The sequence below is a fragment of the Anomaloglossus baeobatrachus genome, chromosome 7 (genome assembly GCF_048569485.1).
Source record: "Anomaloglossus baeobatrachus isolate aAnoBae1 chromosome 7, aAnoBae1.hap1, whole genome shotgun sequence".
In the NCBI taxonomy this organism is placed as follows: domain Eukaryota; kingdom Metazoa; phylum Chordata; class Amphibia; order Anura; family Aromobatidae; genus Anomaloglossus; species Anomaloglossus baeobatrachus.
Window position 1 is genome coordinate 141,411,376 of NC_134359.1, and position 21,036 is coordinate 141,432,411.

Consider the following 21,036-nt stretch of genomic DNA (forward strand, 5'->3'; position numbering starts at 1 on the left):
ACCTCTGAGAGCCAAGACTTGTTCATCTTGGTTCTTTTAGAAACACAGCGAGGGGGCTCCAACCACAGTCTCCCTCATTTCCACTAATTGGGCCACACACACCCCACTTGACTGGCATCAGTTGACCCCCCTTTTCAAAATAAAAAAGATGCTTTGCATGAAGCACTCTCAAAAATACGCGTGCCTTTCGCCTCCCCTGGATGACCCAGGGAAAGAAAAGTCCTCTAAATGCCATGACTTCTTCATCTTGTTTTTTTTAGAAACCCAGCGAGGGGGCTCCAACCACAGTCTCCCTTATTCCACTAATTGGGCCACACACACCCCATTTGACTGGCATCAGTTGACCCCCCTTTTCAAAATAAATAAAGATGCTTTGCATGAAGCACTCTCAAAAATATGCGTGCCTTTCGCCTCCCATGGATGACCCAGGGGAAGAAAATTCCTCTGAGAGCCATGACTTGTTCATCTTGGTTCTTTTAGAAACACAGCGAGGGGATTCCAACCACAGTCTCCCTCTTTTCCACTAATTGGGCCACACCCACCCCACTTGACTGGCATCAGTTGACCGCCCTTTTCAAAATGAAAAAGATGCTTTGCAAGAAGAACTCTGAACAATACGCATGCCTATCGCCTCCCCTGGATGACCCAGGGGAAGAAAAGACCTCTGAGAGCCAAGACTTGTTCATCTTGGTTCTTTTAGAAACACAGCGAGGGGGCTCCAACCACAGTCTCCCTCATTTCCACTAATTGGGCCACACACACCCCACTTGACTGGCATCAGTTGACCCCCCTTTTCAAAATAAAAAAGATGCTTTGCATGAAGCACTCTCAAAAATACGCGTGCCTTTCGCCTCCCCTGGATGACCCAGGGAAAGAAAAGTCCTCTAAATGCCATGACTTCTTCATCTTGTTTTTTTTAGAAACACAGCGAGGGGGCTCCAACCACAGTCTCCCTTATTCCACTAATTGGGCCACACACACCCCACTTGACTGGCATCAGTTGACCGCCCTTTTCAAAATGAAAAAGATGCTTTGCATGAAGCACTCTTAAAAATACGCGTGCCTTTAGCCTCCCCTGGATGACCCAGGGAAAGAAAAGTCCTCTGAGAGCCAAGACTTGTTCATCTTGGTTTTTTTAGAAGCACAGCGAGGGGACTCCAACCACAGTCTCCCTCGTTACCACTAATTGGGCCACACACACCCCACTTGACTGGCATCAGTTGACCCCCCTTTTCAAAATAAAAAAGATGCTTTGCATGAAGCACTCTCAAAAATACGCGTGCCTTTCGCCTCCCCTAGATGACACAGGGGAAGAAAAGTCTTCTGAGAGCCATGACTTGTTCATCTTGGTTCTTTTAGAAACACAGTGAGGGGACTCCAACCACATTTTTCCTCGGTTCCACTAATTGGGCCACACACACCCCACTTGACTGGCATCAGTTGACCCCCCTTTTCAAAATAAATAAAGATGCTTTGCATGAAGCACTCTCCAAAATATGCGTGCCTTTCGCCTCCCATGGATGACCCAGGGGAAGAAAATTCCTCTGAGAGCCATGACTTGTTCATCTTGGTTCTTTTAGAAACACAGCGAGGGGATTCCAACCACAGTCTCCCTCTTTTCCACTAATTGGGCCACACCCACCCCACTTGACTGGCATCAGTTGACCGCCCTTTTCAAAATGAAAAAGATGCTTTGCAAGAAGAACTCTGAACAATACGCATGCCTATCGCCTCCCCTGGATGACCCAGGGGAAGAAAAGACCTCTGAGAGCCAAGACTTGTTCATCTTGGTTCTTTTAGAAACACAGCGAGGGGGCTCCAACCACAGTCTCCCTCATTTCCACTAATTGGGCCACACACACCCCACTTGACTGGCATCGGTTGACCCCCCTTTTCAAAATAAAAAAGATGCTTTGCATGAAGCACTCTCAAAAATACGCGTGCCTTTCGCCTCCCCTGGATGACCCAGGGAAAGAAAAGTCCTCTGAGAGCCATGACTTCTTCGTCTTGGTTTTTTTAGAAACACAGCGAGGGGGCTCCAACCACAGTCTCCCTCATTTTCACTAATTGGGCCACACACACACCCCACTTGACTGGCATCAGTTGACCCCCCTTTTCAAAATAAAAAAGATGCTTTGCATGAAGCACTCTCAAAAATACGCGTGCCTTTCGCCTCCCCTGGATGACACAGGGGAAGAAAAGTCTTCTGAGAGCCATGACTTGTTCATCTTGGTTCTTTTAGAAACACAGTGAGGGGGCTCCAACCACAGTCTCCCTCATTTCCACTAATTGGGCCACACACACCCCACTTGACTGGCATCAGTTGACCCCCCTTTTCAAAATGAAAAAGATGCTTTGCATGAAGCACTCTTAAAAATACGCGTGCCTTTCGCCTCCCCTGGATGACCCAGGGGAAGAAAATACCTCTAAAAGCCATGACTTGTTCATCTTGGTTCTTTTAGAAACACAGCGAGGGGACTCCAAACACAGTCTCCTTCGTTTTCACTAATTAGGCCACACACACCCCACTTGACTGGCATCAGTTGACCCCCCTTTTCAAAATGAAAAAGATGCTTTGCATGAAGCACTCTCAATAATACGCGTGCCTTTCGCCTCCCCTGGATGACCCAGGGAAAGAAAAGTCCTCTGAGAGCCATGACTTCTTCATCTTGGTTTTTTTAGAAACACAGCGAGGGGGCTCCAACCACAGTCTTCCTCATTTCCACTAATTGGGCCACACACACCCCACTTGACTGGCATCAGTTGACCCCCCTTTTCAAAATGAAAAAGATGCTTTGCATGAAGCACTCTTAAAAATACGCGTGCCTTTAGCCTCCCCTGGATGACCCAGGGAAAGAAAAGTCCTCTGAGAGCCATGACTTGTTCATCTTGGTTTTTTTAGAAGCACAGCGAGGGGCTCCAACCACAGTCTCCCTCGTTACCACTAATTGGGCCACACACACCCCACTTGACTGGCATCAGTTGACCCCCCTTTTCAAAATAAAAAAGATGCTTTGCATGAAGCACTCTCAAAAATACGCGTGCCTTTCGCCTCCCCTGGATGACACAGGGGAAGAAAAGTCTTCTGAGAGCCATGACTTGTTCATCTTGGTTCTTTTAGAAACACAGTGAGGGGACTCCAACCACATTTTCCCTCGGTTCCACTAATTGGGCCACACACACCCCACTTGACTGGCATCAGTTGACCCCCCTTTTCAAAATAAATAAAGATGCTTTGCATGAAGCACTCTCAAAAATATGCGTGCCTTTCGCCTCCCATGGATGACCCAGGGGAAGAAAATTCCTCTGAGAGCCATGACTTGTTCATCTTGGTTCTTTTAGAAACACAGCGAGGGGATTCCAACCACAGTCTCCCTCTTTTCCACTAATTGGGCCACACACAACCCACTTGACTGGCATCAGTTGACCCCCCTTTTCAAAATAAAAAAGATGGTTTGCATGAAGCACTCTCAAAGATACACGTGCCTTTCGCCTCCCCTGGATGACCCAGGGAAAGAAAAGTCCTCTGAGAGCCATGACTTCTTCATCTTGTTTTTTTTAGAAACACAGTGAGGGGGCTCCAACCACAGTCTCCCTCATTTCCACTAATTGGGCCACACACACCCCACTTGACTGGCATCAGTTGACCCCCCTTTTCAAAATGAAAAAGATGCTTTGCATGAAGCACTCTTAAAAATACGCGTGCCTTTAGCCTCCCCTGGATGACCCAGGGAAAGAAAAGTCCTCTGAGAGCCATGACTTCTTCATCTTGGTTTTTTTAGAAACACAGCGAGGGGACTCCAAACACAGTCTCCCTCGTTTTCACTAATTAGGCCACACACACCCCACTTGACTGACATCAGTTGACCCCCCTTTTCAAAATAAAAAAGATGCTTTGCATGAAGCACTCTTAAAAATACGCGTGCCTTTCGCCTCCCCTGGATGACCCAGGGGAAGAAAAGTCCTCTAAAAGCCATGACTTGTTCATCTTGGTTCTTTTAGAAACACAGCGAGGGGACTCCAAACACAGTCTCCCTCGTTTTCACTAATTAGGCCACACACACCTCACTTGACTGGCATCAGTTGACCCCCCTTTTCAAAATGAAAAAGATGCTTTGCATGAAGCACTCTCAATAATACGCGTGCCTTTCGCCTCCCCTGGATGACCCAGGGAAAGAAAAGTCCTCTGAGAGCCATGACTTCTTCATCTTGGTTTTTTTAGAAACACAGCGAGGGGGCTCCAACCACAGTCTTCCTCATTTCCACTAATTGGGCCACACACACCCCACTTGACTGGCATCAGTTGACCCCCCTTTTCAAAATGAAAAAGATGCTTTGCATGAAGCACTCTCAAAAATACGCGTGCCTTTTTCCTCCCCTGCATGACCCAGGGGAGGAAAAGTCCTCTGAGAGCCATGAATTGTTCATCTTGGTTCTTTTAGAAACACAGCGAGGGGACTCCAACTACAGTCTCCCTCATTTACACTAATAAGGCCACACACACCCCACTTGACTGGCATCAGTTGACCCCCCTTTTCAAAATGAAAAAGATGCTTTGCATGAAGCACTCTCAATAATACGCGTGCCTTTCGCCTCCCCTGGATGACCTAGGGGAAGAAAAGTCCTTTGAGAGCCATGACTTGTTCATCTTGGTTTTTTTAGAAACACAGCGAGGGGACTCCAACCACAGTCTCCCTCGTTACCACTAATTAGGCCACACACACCCCACTTGACTGGCATCAGTTGACCCCCCTTTTCAAAATAAAAAAGATGCTTTGCATGAAGCACTCTCAAAAATACGCGTGCCTGTCCCCTCCCCTGGTTTACCGCGGGGAAGAAATCTCCTCTGAGAGCCATGACTTGTTCATCTTGGTTCTTTTAGAAACACAGAGAGGGGACTTTAACCACAATCTCCCTCGTTTCCACTAATTGGGTCACACACACCCCACTTGTCTGGCATCAGTTGACCCCCCTTTTCAAAATGAAAAAGATGCTTTGCATGAAGCACTCTCAAAAATACACGTGCCTTTTGCCTCCTCTGGATGACACAGGGGAAGAAAATTCCTCTGAGAGCCATGACTTATTCATCTTGGTTCTTTTAGAAACACAGCGAGGGGACTCCAAACACAGTCTCCCTCATTTTCACTAATTAGGCCACACACACCCCACTTGACTGGAATCAGTTGACCCCCCTTTTCAAAATGAAAAAGATGCTTTACATGAAGCACTCTCAAAAATACGCGTGCCTTTCGCCTCCCCTGGATGACCCAGGGGAAGAAAAGTCCTCTAAAAGCCATGACTTGTTCATCTTGGTTCTTTTAAAATCACAGCGAGGGGACTCCAACCACAGTCTCCCTCGTTTCAACTAATTGGGCCACACACACCCCATCAGACTGGCATCAGGTCACCACCCTTTTCAAAATGAAAAATATGCTTGGCAGGAAGCACTCTCAAAAATACGTGTGCCTTTCGCCTCCCCTGGATGACACGGGGGAAGAAAAGTCCTCTGAGTGCCATGACTTGTTCATCTTGGTTCTTTTAGAAACACAGCGAGGGGACTCCAACCACAGTCTCCCTCGTTTCCACTAATTGGGCCACACACACCCCACTAGACTGTCATCAGTTGACCACCCTTTTCAAAATGAAAAAGATACTTTGCATGAAATAATCTGAAAAATACGCATGCCTTTCGCCTCCCCTGGATTACCCAGGGGAAGAAAAGACCTCTGAGAGCCATGACTTGTTCATCTTGGTTCTTTTAGAAACACAGCGAGGGGGCTCCAACAACAGTCTCCCTCATTTCCACTAATTGGGCCACACACACCCCACTTGACAGGCATTAGTTGACCACCCTTTTCAAAATGGAAAAGATGCTTTGCATGAAGCACTCTAAAAAATATGCGTGCCTTTCGCCTCCCCTGGATGACCCAGGGAAAGAAAAGTCCTCTGAGAGCCATGACTTCTTCATCTTGGTTCTTTTAGAATCACAGCGAGGGGACTCAAATTACAGTCTCTCTCGTTTCCACTAATTGGGCCACACACACCCCACTTGACTGGCATCAGTTGACCCCCCTTTTCAAAAAGAAAAACATGCTTCGCATGAAGCACTCTTAAAAATACGCGTGCCTTTCGCCTCCCCTGGATGACCCAGGGAAAGAAAAGTCCTCTGAGACCCATGACTTCTTCATCTTGGTTTTTTTAGAAACACAGCGAGGGGACTCCAACCACAGTCTCCCTCATTTCCACTAATTGGGCCACACACACCCCACTTGACTGGCATCAGTTGACCCCCCTTTTCAAAATGAAAAAGATGCTTTGCATGAAGCACTCTTAAAAATTCGCGTGCCTTTCGCCTCCCCTGGATGACCCAGGGAAAGAAAAGTCCTCTGAGAGCCATGACTTCTTCATCTTGGTTTTTTTAGAAACACAGCGAGGGGGCTCCAACCAAAGTCTCCCTCATTTCTACTAATTGGGCCACACACACCCCACTTGACTGGCATGAGTTGACCCCCGTGTTGAAAATGATAAAGATGCTTTGCATGAAGCACTCTCAAAAATATGCGTGCCTTTCGCCTCCCATGGATGACCCAGGGGAAGAAAATTCCTCTGAGAGCCATGACTTGTTCATCTTGGTTCTTTCAGAAACACAGCGAGGGGATTCCAACCACAGTCTCCCTCTTTTCCACTAATTGGGCCACACACAACCCACTTGACTGGCATCAGTTGACCCCCCTTTTCAAAATAAAAAAGATGGTTTGCATGAAGCACTCTCAAAAATACACGTGCCTTTCGCCTCCCCTGGATGACCCAGGGAAAGAAAAGTCCTCTGAGAGCCATGACTTCTTCATCTTGTTTTTTTTAGAAACACAGTGAGGGGGCTCCAACCACAGTCTCCCTCATTTCCACTAATTGGGCCACACACACCCCACTTGACTGGCATCAGTTGACCCCCCTTTTCAAAATAAAAAAGATGCTTTGCATGAAGCACTCTTAAAAATACGCGTGCCTTTAGCCTCCCCTGGATGACCCAGGGAAAGAAAAGTCCTCTGAGAGCCATGACTTCTTCATCTTGGTTTTTTTAGAAACACAGCGAGGGGACTCCAAACACAGTCTCCCTCGTTTTCACTAATTAGGCCACACACACCCCACTTGACTGACATCAGTTGACCCCCCTTTTCAAAATAAAAAAGATGCTTTGCATGAAGCACTCTTAAAAATACGCGTGCCTTTCGCCTCCCCTGGATGACCCAGGGGAAGAAAAGTCCTCTAAAAGCCATGACTTGTTCATCTTGGTTCTTTTAGAAACACAGCGAGGGGACTCCAAACACAGTCTCCCTCGTTTTCACTAATTAGGCCACACACACCCCACTTGACTGGCATCAGTTGACCCCCCTTTTCAAAATGAAAAAGATGCTTTGCATGAAGCACTCTCAATAATACGCGTGCCTTTCGCCTCCCCTGGATGACCCAGGGTAAGAAAAGTCCTCTGAGAGCCATGACTTCTTCATCTTGGTTTTTTTAGAAACACAGCGAGGGGGCTCCAACCACAGTCTTCCTCATTTCCACTAATTGGGCCACACACACCCCACTTGACTGGCATCAGTTGACCCCCCTTTTCAAAATGAAAAAGATGCTTTGCATGAAGCACTCTCAAAAATACGCGTGCCTTTTTCCTCCCCTGCATGACCCAGGGGAGGAAAAGTCCTCTGAGAGCCATGAATTGTTCATCTTGGTTCTTTTAGAAACACAGCGAGGGGACTCCAACTACAGTCTCCCTCATTTACACTAATAAGGCCACACACACCCCACTTGACTGGCATCAGTTGACCCCCCTTTTCAAAATGAAAAAGATGCTGTGCATGAAGCACTCTCAATAATACGCGTGCCTTTCGCCTCCCCTGGATGACCTAGGGGAAGAAAAGTCCTTTGAGAGCCATGACTTGTTCATCTTGGTTTTTTTAGAAACACAGCGAGGGGACTCCAACCACAGTCTCCCTCGTTACCACTAATTAGGCCACACACACCCCACTTGACTGGCATCAGTTGACCCCCCTTTTCAAAATAAAAAAGATGCTTTGCATGAAGCACTCTCAAAAATACGCGTGCCTGTCCCCTCCCCTGGTTTACCGCGGGGAAGAAATCTCCTCTGAGAGCCATGACTTGTTCATCTTGGTTCTTTTAGAAACACAGCGAGGGGACTCCAACCACAATCTCCCTCGTTTCCACTAATTGGGTCACACACACCCCACTTGTCTGGCATCAGTTGACCCCCCTTTTCAAAATGAAAAAGATGCTTTGCATGATGCACTCTCAAAAATACACGTGCCTTTTGCCTCCTCTGGATGACACAGGGGAAGAAAATTCCTCTGAGAGCCATGACTTGTTCATCTTGGTTCTTTTAGAAACACAGCGAGGGGACTCCAAACACAGTCTCCCTCGTTTTCACTAATTAGGCCACACACAACCCACTTGACTGGCATCAGTTGACCCCCCTTTTCAAAATGAAAAAGATGCTTTGCATGAAGCACTCTCAAAAATACGCGTGCCTTTCGCCTCCCCTGGATGACCCAGGGGAAGAAAAGTCCTCTAAAAGCCATGACTTGTTCATCTTGGTTTTTTTAGAAACACAGCGAGGGGACTCCAAACACAGTCTCCCTCGTTTTCACTAATTAGGCCACACACACCCCACTTGACTGACATCAGTTGACCCCCCTTTTCAAAATGAAAAAGATGCTTGGCATGAAGCACTCTTAAAAATACGCGTGCCTTTCGCCTCCCCTGGATGACCCAGGGGAAGAAAAGTCCTCTAAAAGCCATGACTTGTTCATCTTGGTTCTTTTAGAAACACAGCGAGGGGACTCCAAACACAGTCTCCCTCGTTTTCACTAATTAGGCCACACACACCCCACTTGACTGGCATCAGTTGACCCCCCTTTTCAAAATGAAAAAGATGCTTTGCATGAAGCACTCTCAATAATACGCGTGCCTTTCGCCTCCCCTGGATGACCCAGGGTAAGAAAAGTCCTCTGAGAGCCATGACTTCTTCATCTTGTTTTTTTTAGAAACACAGCGAGGGGGCTCCAACCACAGTCTTCCTCATTTCCACTAATTGGGCCACACACACCCCACTTGACTGGCATCAGTTGACCCCCCTTTTCAAAATGAAAAAGATGCTTTGCATGAAGCACTCTCAAAAATACGCGTGCCTTTTTCCTCCCCTGCATGACCCAGGGGAGGAAAAGTCCTCTGAGAGCCATGAATTGTTCATCTTGGTTCTTTTAGAAACACAGCGAGGGGACTCCAACTACAGTCTCCCTCATTTACACTAATAAGGCCACACACACCCCACTTGACTGGCATCAGTTGACCCCCCTTTTCAAAATGAAAAAGATGCTTTGCATGAAGCACTCTCAATAATACGCGTGCCTTTCGCCTCCCCTGGATGACCTAGGGGAAGAAAAGTCCTTTGAGAGCCATGACTTGTTCATCTTGGTTTTTTTAGAAACACAGCGAGGGGACTCCAACCACAGTCTCCCTCGTTACCACTAATTAGGCCACACACACCCCACTTGACTGGCATCAGTTGACCCCCCTTTTCAAAATATAAAAGATGCTTTGCATGAAGCACTCTCAAAAATACGCGTGCCTGTCCCCTCCCCTGGTTTACCGCGGGGAAGAAATCTCCTCTGAGAGCCATGACTTGTTCATCTTGGTTCTTTTAGAAACACAGCGAGGGGACTCCAACCACAATCTCCCTCGTTTCCACTAATTGGGTCACACACACCCCACTTGTCTGGCATCAGTTGACCCCCCTTTTCAAAATGAAAAAGATGCTTTGCATGAAGCACTCTCAAAAATACACGTGCCTTTTGCCTCCTCTGGATGACACAGGGGAAGAAAATTCCTCTGAGAGCCATGACTTGTTCATCTTGGTTCTTTTAGAAACACAGCGAGGGGACTCCAAACACAGTCTCCCTCGTTTTCACTAATTAGGCCACACACAACCCACTTGACTGGCATCAGTTGACCCCCCTTTTCAAAATGAAAAAGATGCTTTGCATGAAGCACTCTCAAAAATACGCGTGCCTTTCGCCTCCCCTGGATGACCCAGGGGAAGAAAAGTCCTCTAAAAGCCATGACTTGTTCATCTTGGTTCTTTTAGAAACACAGCGAGGGGACTCCAAACACAGTCTCCCTCATTTTCACTAATTAGACCACACACACCCCACTTGACTGGAGTCAGTTGACCCCCCTTTTCAAAATGAAAAAGATGCTTTACATGAAGCACTCTCAAAAATACGCGTGCCTTTCGCCTCCCCTGGATGACCCAGGGGAAGAAAAGTCCTCTAAAAGCCATGACTTGTTCATCTTGGTTCTTTCAAAATCACAGCGAGGGGACTCCAACCACAGTCTCCCTCGTTTCAACTAATTGGGCCACACACACCCCATCAGACTGGCATCAGGTCACCACCCTTTTCAAAATGAAAAATATGCTTGGCAGGAAGCACTCTCAAAAATACGTGTGCCTTTCGCCTCCCCTGGATGACCCAGGGGAAGAAAAGTCCTCTGAGTGCCATGACTTGTTCATCTTGGTTCTTTTAGAAACACAGCGAGGGGACTCCAACCACAGTCTCCCTCGTTTCCACTAATTGGGCCACACACACCCCACTAGACTGTCATCAGTTGACCACCCTTTTCAAAATGAAAAAGATACTTTGCATGAAATAATCTGAAAAATACGCATGCCTTTCGCCTCCCCTGGATTACCCAGGGGAAGAAAAGACCTCTGAGAGCCATGACTTGTTCATCTTGGTTCTTTTAGAAACACAGCGAGGGGGCTCCAACAACAGTCTCCCTCATTTCCACTAATTGGGCCACACACACCCCACTTGACAGGCATTAGTTGACCACCCTTTTCAAAATGGAAAAGATGCTTTGCATGAAGCACTCTAAAAAATATGCGTGCCTTTCGCCTCCCCTGGATGACCCAGGGAAAGAAAAGTCCTCTGAGAGCCATGACTTCTTCATCTTGGTTCTTTTAGAAACACAGCGAGGGGACTCAAATTACAGTCTCTCTCGTTTCCACTAATTGGGCCACACACACCCCACTTGACTGGCATCAGTTGACCCCCCTTTTCAAAAAGAAAAACATGCTTCGCATGAAGCACTCTTAAAAATACGCGTGCCTTTCGGCTCCCCTGGATGATCCAGGGAAAGAAAAGTCCTCTGAGACCCATGACTTCTTCATCTTGGTTTTTTTAGAAACACAGCGAGGGGACTCCAACCACAGTCTCCCTCATTTCCACTAATTGGGCCACACACACCCCACTTGACTGGCATCAGTTGACCCCCCTTTTCAAAATGAAAAAGATGCTTTGCATGAAGCACTCTTAAAAATTCGCGTGCCTTTCGCCTCCCCTGGATGACCCAGGGAAAGAAAAGTCCTCTGAGAGCCATGACTTCTTCATCTTGGTTTTTTTAGAAACACAGCGAGGGGGCTCCAACCAAAGTCTCCTTCATTTCTACTAATTGGGCCACACACACCCCACTTGACTGGCATGAGTTGACCCCCGTGTTGAAAATGATAAAGATGCTTTGCATTAAGCACTCTCAAAAATACGTGTGCCTTTCGCCTCCCCTGGATGACCAAGGGGAAGAAAAGTCCTCTGAGAGCCATGACTTCTTCATCTTGGTTCATTTAGAAACACTACGAGGGGAATCCAGCCACAGTCTCCCTCGTTTCCACTAATTGGGCCACACACACCGCACTTGACTGGCATCAGTTGATTCCCCTTTTCAAAATGAAAAAGATGCTTTGCATAAGGCACTCTCAAAAATACGCGTGCTTTTCGCCTCACCTGGATGACCCAGGGGAAGAAAAGTCTTCTGAGAGCCATGACTTGTTCATCTTGGTTCATTTAGAAACACAGCGAGGTCACTCCACCCACAGTCTCCCTTGTTTCCACTAATTGAGCCACACACACCCCACTTGACTGGAATCAGTTGACCCCTCTTTTAAAAATGAAAAAGATGCTTGGCGTCAAGCACTCTCAAAAATACGCAAGGTTTTCACCTCCCCTGGATGACCCAGGGGAAGAAAAGTCCTCTGAGAGCCATGACTTGTTCATCTTGGTTCTTTTAGAAACACAGCGAGGGGGCTCCAACCACAGTCTCCCTCGTTTCCACTAATTGGGCCACACACACCTTACTTGACTGGCATCAGTTGACCCCTCTTTTCAAAATGAAAAAGATGCTTTGCATGAAGAACGCTGAAAAATACGCCTTCTTATCGCCTCCCTTGGATGACCCAGGGGAAGAAAAGTCCTCTGAGAGCCAAGACTTGTTCATCTTGGTTCTTTTAGAAACACTGCGAGGGTAATCCAGCCACAGTCTCCCTCGTTTCCACTAATTGGGCCACACACACCCCACTTGACTGGCATCAGTTGACCCCCCTTTTCAAAATGATAAAGATTAGTGATGAGCGAGTACTAAAAAGCTCGGGTGCTCGAAGCTCGGGCCGAGCCTCCCAAGATACTCGTGTACTCGGCCCGAGCAACGAGCCCAATGTTATCCTATGGGAGACCCGAGTATTTTTGTGAAATGACAACCGGCAGCATGTAGAAACCCTAAAAATGGCACAAAAGTCTCAGAAGAGTGCTCAAATGACATGGCAACAGCATGGGGAAGACCCCTTGAAGCATTTATCACTCAAAAGTCACAGCTGTGAACAATTTTGTCTGCGTTTTACGCCATTTTTACGGACTCACCAGAAAACCTTCCAAAATGACACCAAAATGAATTTTCATGGCGGAAATGTTAAGGGCACATACCCTATAGTGAGATAGAGCTAATGTATGTTACTTTTTGAGATCAATACATGAAAGATTTTACGTAAAACATTGTGTGGCACTCCGATGTCCCTGAGAAGAGACGTACATAAAGGCCTCTGAGTCTAATATGCCCATTTTGAGGAAGTGAGTCTTTGTAGTATTTTCCTTTGCCAGGTCAGTCCAAAATTGTGAGGTTCACCAATGCCCCTGCATAGAGACGTGCATGAGGGCCTGTAAACCTGAAGTGCCCATTGTAAGGAAGTGGGTGTATTATAGTATAGCCCTTTGGCAGGGCAGCCAAAAATTGAGAGGCTCCACATTGTCCCTGGATAGAGACGTGCATGAGGGCCTGTAAACTTGAAGTGCCCATTGTAAGGAAGTGGGTCTATTGTAGTATAGCCCTTTGGCAGGGCAGCCAAAAATTGGGAGGCTCCACGTTGTCCCTGGGTAGAGACGTGCATGAGGGCCTGTAAACTTGAAGTGCCCATTGTAAGGAAGTGGGTCTATTGTAGTATAGCCCTTTGGCAGGGCAGCCAAAAATTGGGAGGCTCCACGTTGTCCCTGGGTAGAGACGTGCATGAGGGCCTGTAAACTTGAAGTGCCCATTGTAAGGAAGTGGGTCTATTGTAGTATAGCCCTTTGGCAGGGCAGCCAAAAATTGAGAGGCTCCACATTGTCCCTGGATAGAGACGTGCATGAGGGCCTGTAAACTTGAAGTGCCCATTGTAAGGAAGTGGGTGTATTATAGTATAGCCCTTTGGCAGGGCAGCCAAAAATTGAGAGGCTCCACGTTGTCCCTGGGTAGAGACGTGCATGAGGGCCTCAAAACATTAAGTGTCCATTGTCAGGAAGTGGGTGTATTATAGTATAGCCCTTAGGCAGGGCAGCCAAAAATTGGGAGGCTCCACGTTGTCCCTGGGTAGAGACGTGCATGAGGGCCTCAAAACATTAAGTGTCCATTGTCAGGAAGTGGGTGTATTATAGTATAGCCCTTAGGCAGGGCAGCCAAAAATTGGGAGGCTCCACGTTGTCCCTGGGTAGAGACGTGCATGAGGGCCTCAAAACATTGTTCCCATTGCAAAGGAGCGGGTCTCCTGTCGTTGTAATGTCCATTCTGCAAAGAATGGGCGAAAAAATTTACCACTGGGGGTATACCTGAAACAAAGGCCTAAGTATTGCAATTTGTAACGGTCATCATGGTGGCGCATGAGGAGAAGGAGGAGCAGTCCAGCGATTATCCAAAGTCCAGAAGTGTGTACCCATGGGTGACTGGAGGTACATGGCAAACTTTAAATTCCGCTCTCATTTGCTGGTGGTGTGGTGAAGTCTGGCCCAATCCAACCCTTGTTCATCTTGATCAGAGTCAGCCTGTCAGCATTTTCAGTTGACAGGCGGGTGCGTTTATCTGTAATGATTCCACCTGCGGCACTAAAAACACGCTCTGACAAAACGCTAGCGGCAGGGCAGGCCAGGACTTCCAAGGCGTAGAGAGCCAATTCATGCCACGTGTCCACCTTGGATACCCAATAATTGTAAGGCACAGAGGAATGTCGGAGTACAGTTGTTCGATCTGCAAGGTACTCCTTCAGCATCTGGGCAAACTTAGGATTTCTTGTGTCACTACCCCGCACCTCAGGGGCTGTGGTACGTGAGGGGCTGAGAAAACTGTTCCACATCTTAAAGACTGTTCCCCTACCTCTGGCGGATTGGACTTGTGCCTCTCTCGGCTGTACGCCTCGGTTGTCCACTGATTCCTGACCTATGCCGCTAGCGTTTTGTGAGGGGAATGCTTTGCCTACTTCCGTGACTATGGCCTTCCGGAACTGCTGCATTTTGGTTGACCTCTCCTCCACGGGAATAAGAGACAAAAAGTTCTCCTTGTAGCGTGGGTCTAACAGTGTTACCAACCAGTAATGATTGTCGGCCAAGATGTTCTTAACGCGAGGGTCACGAGACAGGCAGCTTACCATAAAGTCAGCCATGTGCGCCAGACTCTTAACAGCCAGGACTTCAGTAGCCTGACCAACAAGATGACTGAACATGCTGTCCTCCTCCTCCTCCTCCTCCTCCTCCTCCTCATCTACCCTGTCCTCTGGCCAGCCACGCTGAACCGAGGATATGACTGGTGTGCATGTCATATTCTCAATTTGGCCGGAGAGTTGCTCCATGTCTTCATCCTCCTCCTCGTCATAGTCCTCCACTGCACGTTGTGATGAGACGAGGCTGGGCTGTGTGTTATCACCCACACCCACTACTGTTTCTTGCTGCAACTCATCGCGCTCCGCCTGCAATGCATCATGTTTGTTTTTCAGCAGAGACCGTTTTAGAAGGCAGAGTAGCGGTATGGTGACGCTAATAATGGCGTCATCACCACTCACCATCTTGGTGGAGTCCTCAAAGTTTTGGAGGATGGTACATAGGTCTGACATCCATCTCCACTCCTCAGGTGTTATGTGTGGAGTTTGACCCATTTCCCGACGGCTTAGGTGATGCAGGTACTCAACAACTGCCCTCTTCTGCTCACATATCCTGACCAACATGTGCAGAGTTGAATTCCAATGCGTGGGGACATCACAAAACAGTCTGTGAGCCGGAAGATGCAAACGGCGCTGAAAGCCGGCAAGGCCGGCTGAAGCAGTAGGTGACTTTCGAAAATGTGCAGACAGGCGGCGAACTTTTACCAGCAGATCAGACAGCTCTGGGTATGACTTTTTAAACTGCTGAACCACGAGGTTGAGCACATGGGCCACGCATGGAACATGTGTCAGCTGGCCTCGCCTCAAAGCCGCCACCAGGTTCCGGCCATTGTCACACATGACCTTTCCTGGCTTTAGGTTCAGAGGTGTGAGCCAGTGATCTGCCTGCTGTTTCAGAGCTGTCCACACCTCTTCTGCATTGTGGGGTTTGTCACCGATGCAGATTAGCTTCAGCACAGCCTGTTGCCGCTTCGCCGAGGCAGTGCTGCAGTGCTTCCAGCTTGGGACTGGTGTGGAGGGTACAGTGGATGAGGATGCACAGGAGGAGGAGGAGGCTGAAGAGCATGACATTCCTGAGCTGTAGAGTGTGGGTGAAACACTGACTGAGGTAGGGCCTGCAAACCTTGGTGTGGGAAGGACGTGTTCCGTCCCTCGCTCAGACTGGGTCCCAGCTTCCACAATATTAACCCAGTGTGCCGTCAACGAGATGTAGCGGCCTTGCCCACAAGCACTTGTCCACGTGTCTGTGGTTAGGTGGACCTTGGGTGAAACAGCGTTGTTCAGGGCACGTGTGATGTTTTGTGACACGTGGTTATGCAACGCGGGGACGGCACACCGGGAGAAATAGTGGCGGCTGGGGACCGAGTAACGTGGGACAGCTGCCGCCATCAGGTCGCGGAATGCTTCTGTCTCCACCAGCCTAAAAGGCAACATTTCCAGCGCAAGCAGTCGCGAAATGTTAGCATTTAGAACTGTGGCATGTGGGGTGTTGGCAGTGTATTTGCGCCTGCGTTCAAAGGTTTGCTGAATGGATAACTGAACGCTGCGCTGGGACAAGGACGTGCTTGATGATGGTGTTCTTTCTGCGTAGGCAACTGCAGGTGCAGGAGTGGAGGAGGCTTGTTCGCAGGCAGCATGGACAGGGGATTGGCTCGCATGCACAACCAGCGAAGACGTAGCAGTGACATCAGCAAGCACTGCTCCTCGACTCTGTTGTACTTCCCACAAAGTCGGGTGCTTGGCTGACATGTGCCTGATCATGCTGGTGGTGGTCAGGCTGCTAGTTTTGGTACCCCTGCTGATGCTGGCACGGCAGGTGTTGCAAATGGCCTTTTTAGAATCATCTGGAGCCAACTTAAAAAACTGCCAGACTCGGGAAGACCTAACATTTGTACAGGCACCTTGTGTCGTCGTGTTGTTCCGGGGAACGGTTGCCTGACTTCTGCCTGGGGCCACCACCCTGCTTCTTACGGCCTGTTGTGATGCTACGCCTCCCTCCCCCTGTGCACTGCTGTCCTCGCTCTGCATATCCTCCTGCCAGGTTGGGTCAGTTACTGGATCATCCACCACGTCGTCTTCCTCTTCCGCACCCTGCTCCTCCTCCTGACTTCCTGACAATTGTGTCTCATCATCGTCCACCACTTGTTGAGACACGTTGCCAACTTCGTGAGAACGTGGCTGCTCAAATATTTGGCCATCTGTACAGACGATCTCCTCATGACCCACTTCAATATGAGCTGGCGAGAGGCCAGAATGTGTGAATGGAAACGTGAACAGCTCTTTCGAGTGTCCAAGTGTGGGATCATTAATGTCCGAGGAGGACGTGTACTCAGCCTGGTGGTAGGAAGGAGGATCAGGTTCAGAAATGTGCGGTGCAGTATCACGGCTACTGACACTTGACCGTGTGGAAGACAGAGTGTTTGTGGTGGTGCCAATCTGACTGGAAGCATTATCTGCTATCCAACTAACAACCTGTTGACACTGGTCTTGGTTCAAGAGCGGTGTACTGCTGCGGTCCCCAAGAATTTGGGACAGGACGTGCGAGCGACTAGATGTGGCCCTTTGTTGTGGCGAAATTAGAGCTTGCCCACGACCTCGGCCTCTGCCTGCACCACCATCACGTCCACTTCCTTGTTCCTTGCCAATGCCCTTGCGCATTTTGCAATGCTGTGCTGACGTGTATTCACTACTTGTGCGTTATATCAAAGTTTGTGGAAATTGCACACAAGTGCACCTGTACGCTGCCACCGACAGGCACACACGTGCGGTTTTAAAAACCAAGCACGGACGCATTAAGAACCTAACAGGTTTTTTTGGGGAGCGACAATTACAGACAAGTCAGACACTATCTGGACTGTTTTAGACTGTGTACACCAGCCCCAGATATGATGAAGGCTGGTATACGGTCACCACTAGGAATGGCTATATATACCCTGCCTGCCTGCCTGCCTGTATACTGGTACAATAGTCCTGACAAGGACTCTTCTGGTCACTAGCCTGTATTCAGACCTGGCTATACCCTGCCTGTATATAGCAACAATAGTCCTGAGAAGGACTCTGCTACTGTACTCCGACCTGGCTATACCCTGCCTGCCTGTATACAACTAGAATAGTCCTGAGAAGGACTTTTGGTCACACTGTTTGCAGCCCTGCAACTGAAAAAGCTATAAAGGGCCGCAAAGCTTTCCCTGAATCAGCGACACTCTCCCTGCACTGACTGTCTGGATAGCTGTGAGCAGAGCACAGCGCGCCGGCCGGTATAAAGGCTCGGTCACGCTGTCCAGGCCGGCCAATCACTGCAATTCCACAACTAACAGGGCTGTGGCATTGCAGTGGTCTGCCAGCCAATCCCTGCATGAGGGCTAGCTCTCAAAAGAGCGCCAACATGCAGAAATGAAGACCACGAGTACAGCACGAGTATCGCGAGATTACTCGGTCCCCGCCGAGTAGACCGAGTACAGTGATACTCGTGCGAGTACCGAGTAGTAACAAGCATGCTCGCTCATCACTAATAAAGATGCTTTGCATTAAGCACTCTCAAAAATACGTGTGCCTTTCGCCTCCCCTGGATGACCCAGGGGAAGAAAAGTCCTCTGAGAGCCATGACTTCTTCATCTTGGTTCTTTTAGAAACACTGCGAGGGGAATCCAGCAACAGTCTCCCTCGTTTCCACTAATTGGGCCACACACACCCCACTTGACTGGCATCAGTTGACCCCCCTTTTCAAAATGAAAAAGATGCTTTTCATAAAGCACTCTCAAAAATACGCGTGCTTTTCGCCTCCCCTGGATGACCCAGGGGAAAAAAAGTCCTCTGAGAGCCATGACTTGTTCATCTTGGTTCTTTTAGAAACACAGCGAGGTCACTCCAACCACAGTCTTCCTCATTTCCATTAATTGGGCCACACACACCCCACTTGACTGGCATCAGTTGACCCCTCTTTTAAAAATGAAAAAGATGCTTGGCGTGAAGCACTCTCAAAAATACGCGTGCTTTTCGCCTCCCCTGGATGACCCAGGAGAAGAAAAGTCCTCTGAGAGCCATGACTTCTTCATCTTGGTTCTTTTAGAAATACAGCGAGGGGACTCCAACCACAGTCTCCCTCGTTTCCACTAATTGGGCCACACGCAACCCACTTGACTGGCATCAGTTGACCCCCTTTTCAAAATAAAAAAAAGATGCTTTGCATGAAACACTCTCAAAAATACGCATGCCCTTCGCTTCCCCTGGATTACGCAGGGGAAGAAAAGTCCTCTGAGAGCCATGACTTGTTCATCTTGGTTCTTTTAGAAACACAGCGAGCGGGCTCCAACCACAGTCTCCCTCGTTTCCACTAATTGGGCCACACACACCCCAATTGACTGGCATCAGTTGACCCCCGTTTTCAAAATGAAAAACATGCTTTGCATGAAGAACTCTGAAAAATACGCATACCTATTGCCTCCCTTGGATGACCCACGGGAAGAAATGTCCTCTGAGAACCATGACTTCTTCATCTTGGTTCTTTTAGAAACACAGCGAGGGGGCTCCAACCACAGTCTCCCTCGTTTCCACTAATTGGGCCACACACACCCCACTTGACTGGCATCAGTTGACCCCTCTTTTAAAAATGAAAAAGATGCTTTGCATCAAACACTCTCAAAAATACGTGTGCCTTTCGCCTCCCCTGGATGACCCAGGGGAAGAAAAGTCCTCTGAGAGCCATGACTTGTTCATCTTGGTTCTTTTGGAAATACAGCGAGGGGGCTCAAATTACAGTCTCCCTTGTTTCCACTAATTGGGCCACACACACCCCACTTGACTGGCATCAGTTGACCCCCCTTTTCAAAATGAAAAAGATGCTTTGCATGAAGCACTCTTAAAAATATGCGTGCCTTTCGCCTCCCCTGGATGACCCAGGGAAGAAAAGTCCTCTGAGAGCCATGACTTCTTCATCTTGGTTCTTTTAGAAACACAGCGAGGGGACTACAACCACAGTCTTCCTCGTTTCCACTAATTGGGCCACACACACCCCACTTGACTGGCATCAGTTGACCCCTCCTTTAAAAATGAAAAAAATGCTTGGCATGAAGCACTCTCAAAAATACGCGTGCTTTTCGCCTCCCCTGGATGACAAAGCGGAAGAAAAGTCCACTGAGAGCCATGACTTGTTCATCTTGGTTCTTTTAGAAACACAGCGAGGGGACTCCAACCACAGTCTCCCTCGTTTCAACTAATTGGGCCACACACACCCCACTTGACTGGCATCAGTTGACCGCCCTTTTCAAAATGAAAAAGATACTTTGCATGAAACACTTTCAAAAATATGCATGCCTTTTGACTCCCCTGGATTACCCAGGGGAATTAAAGTCCTCTGAGAGCCATGACTTGTTCAGCTTGGTTCTTTTAGAAACACAGCGAGGGGGCTCCAACCACAGTCTCCCTCATTTCCACTAATTGGGCCACACACACCACTTGACTGGCATCAGTTGTCCCCCCTTTTCAAAACGAAAAAGATGCTTTGCATTAAGCACTCTCAAAAATACGTGTGCCTTTCGCCTCCCCTGGATGACTCAGGGGAAGAAAAGTCCTCTGAGACCCATGACTTGTTCATCTTGGTTCTTTTAGAAACACAGCGAGGGGACTCCAACCACAGTCTCCCTTGTTCCACTAATTAGTCAACACACACCCCACTTGACTGGCATCAGTTGACCCCCCTTTTCAAAATGAAAAAGATGCTTTGCATGAAGCACTCTCAATAATATGCGTGCCTTTTGCCTCCCCTGGATGACCCAGGCGAAGAGAAGTCCTCTGAGAGCCATGACTTGCTCATCTTGGTTCTATTAGGAACACAGCGAGAGGACTCCAAAAACAGTCTCCCTCGTTTCCACTAATTGGGCCACACACACCCCACTTGTCTGGCATCAGATGACCCCCATTTTCAAAATGAAAAAGATGCTTTGCATGAAGCACTCTCAAAAATACGCGTGCTTTTCGCCTCCCCTGGATGACCCAGGGGAAGAAAAGTCCTCTGAGAGCCATGACTTGTTCATCTTGGTTCTTTTAGAAACACAGCGAGAAGACTCCAACCACAGTCTCCCTCGTTTCAACTAATTGGGCCACACACACCCCACTTGACTGGCATCAGTTGACCCCCCTTTTCAAAATGAAAAAGATGCTTTGCATGAAGCACTCTCAAAAATACCCGTGCCTTTCGCCTCCCCTGGATAACCCAGGGGAAGGAAAGTCCT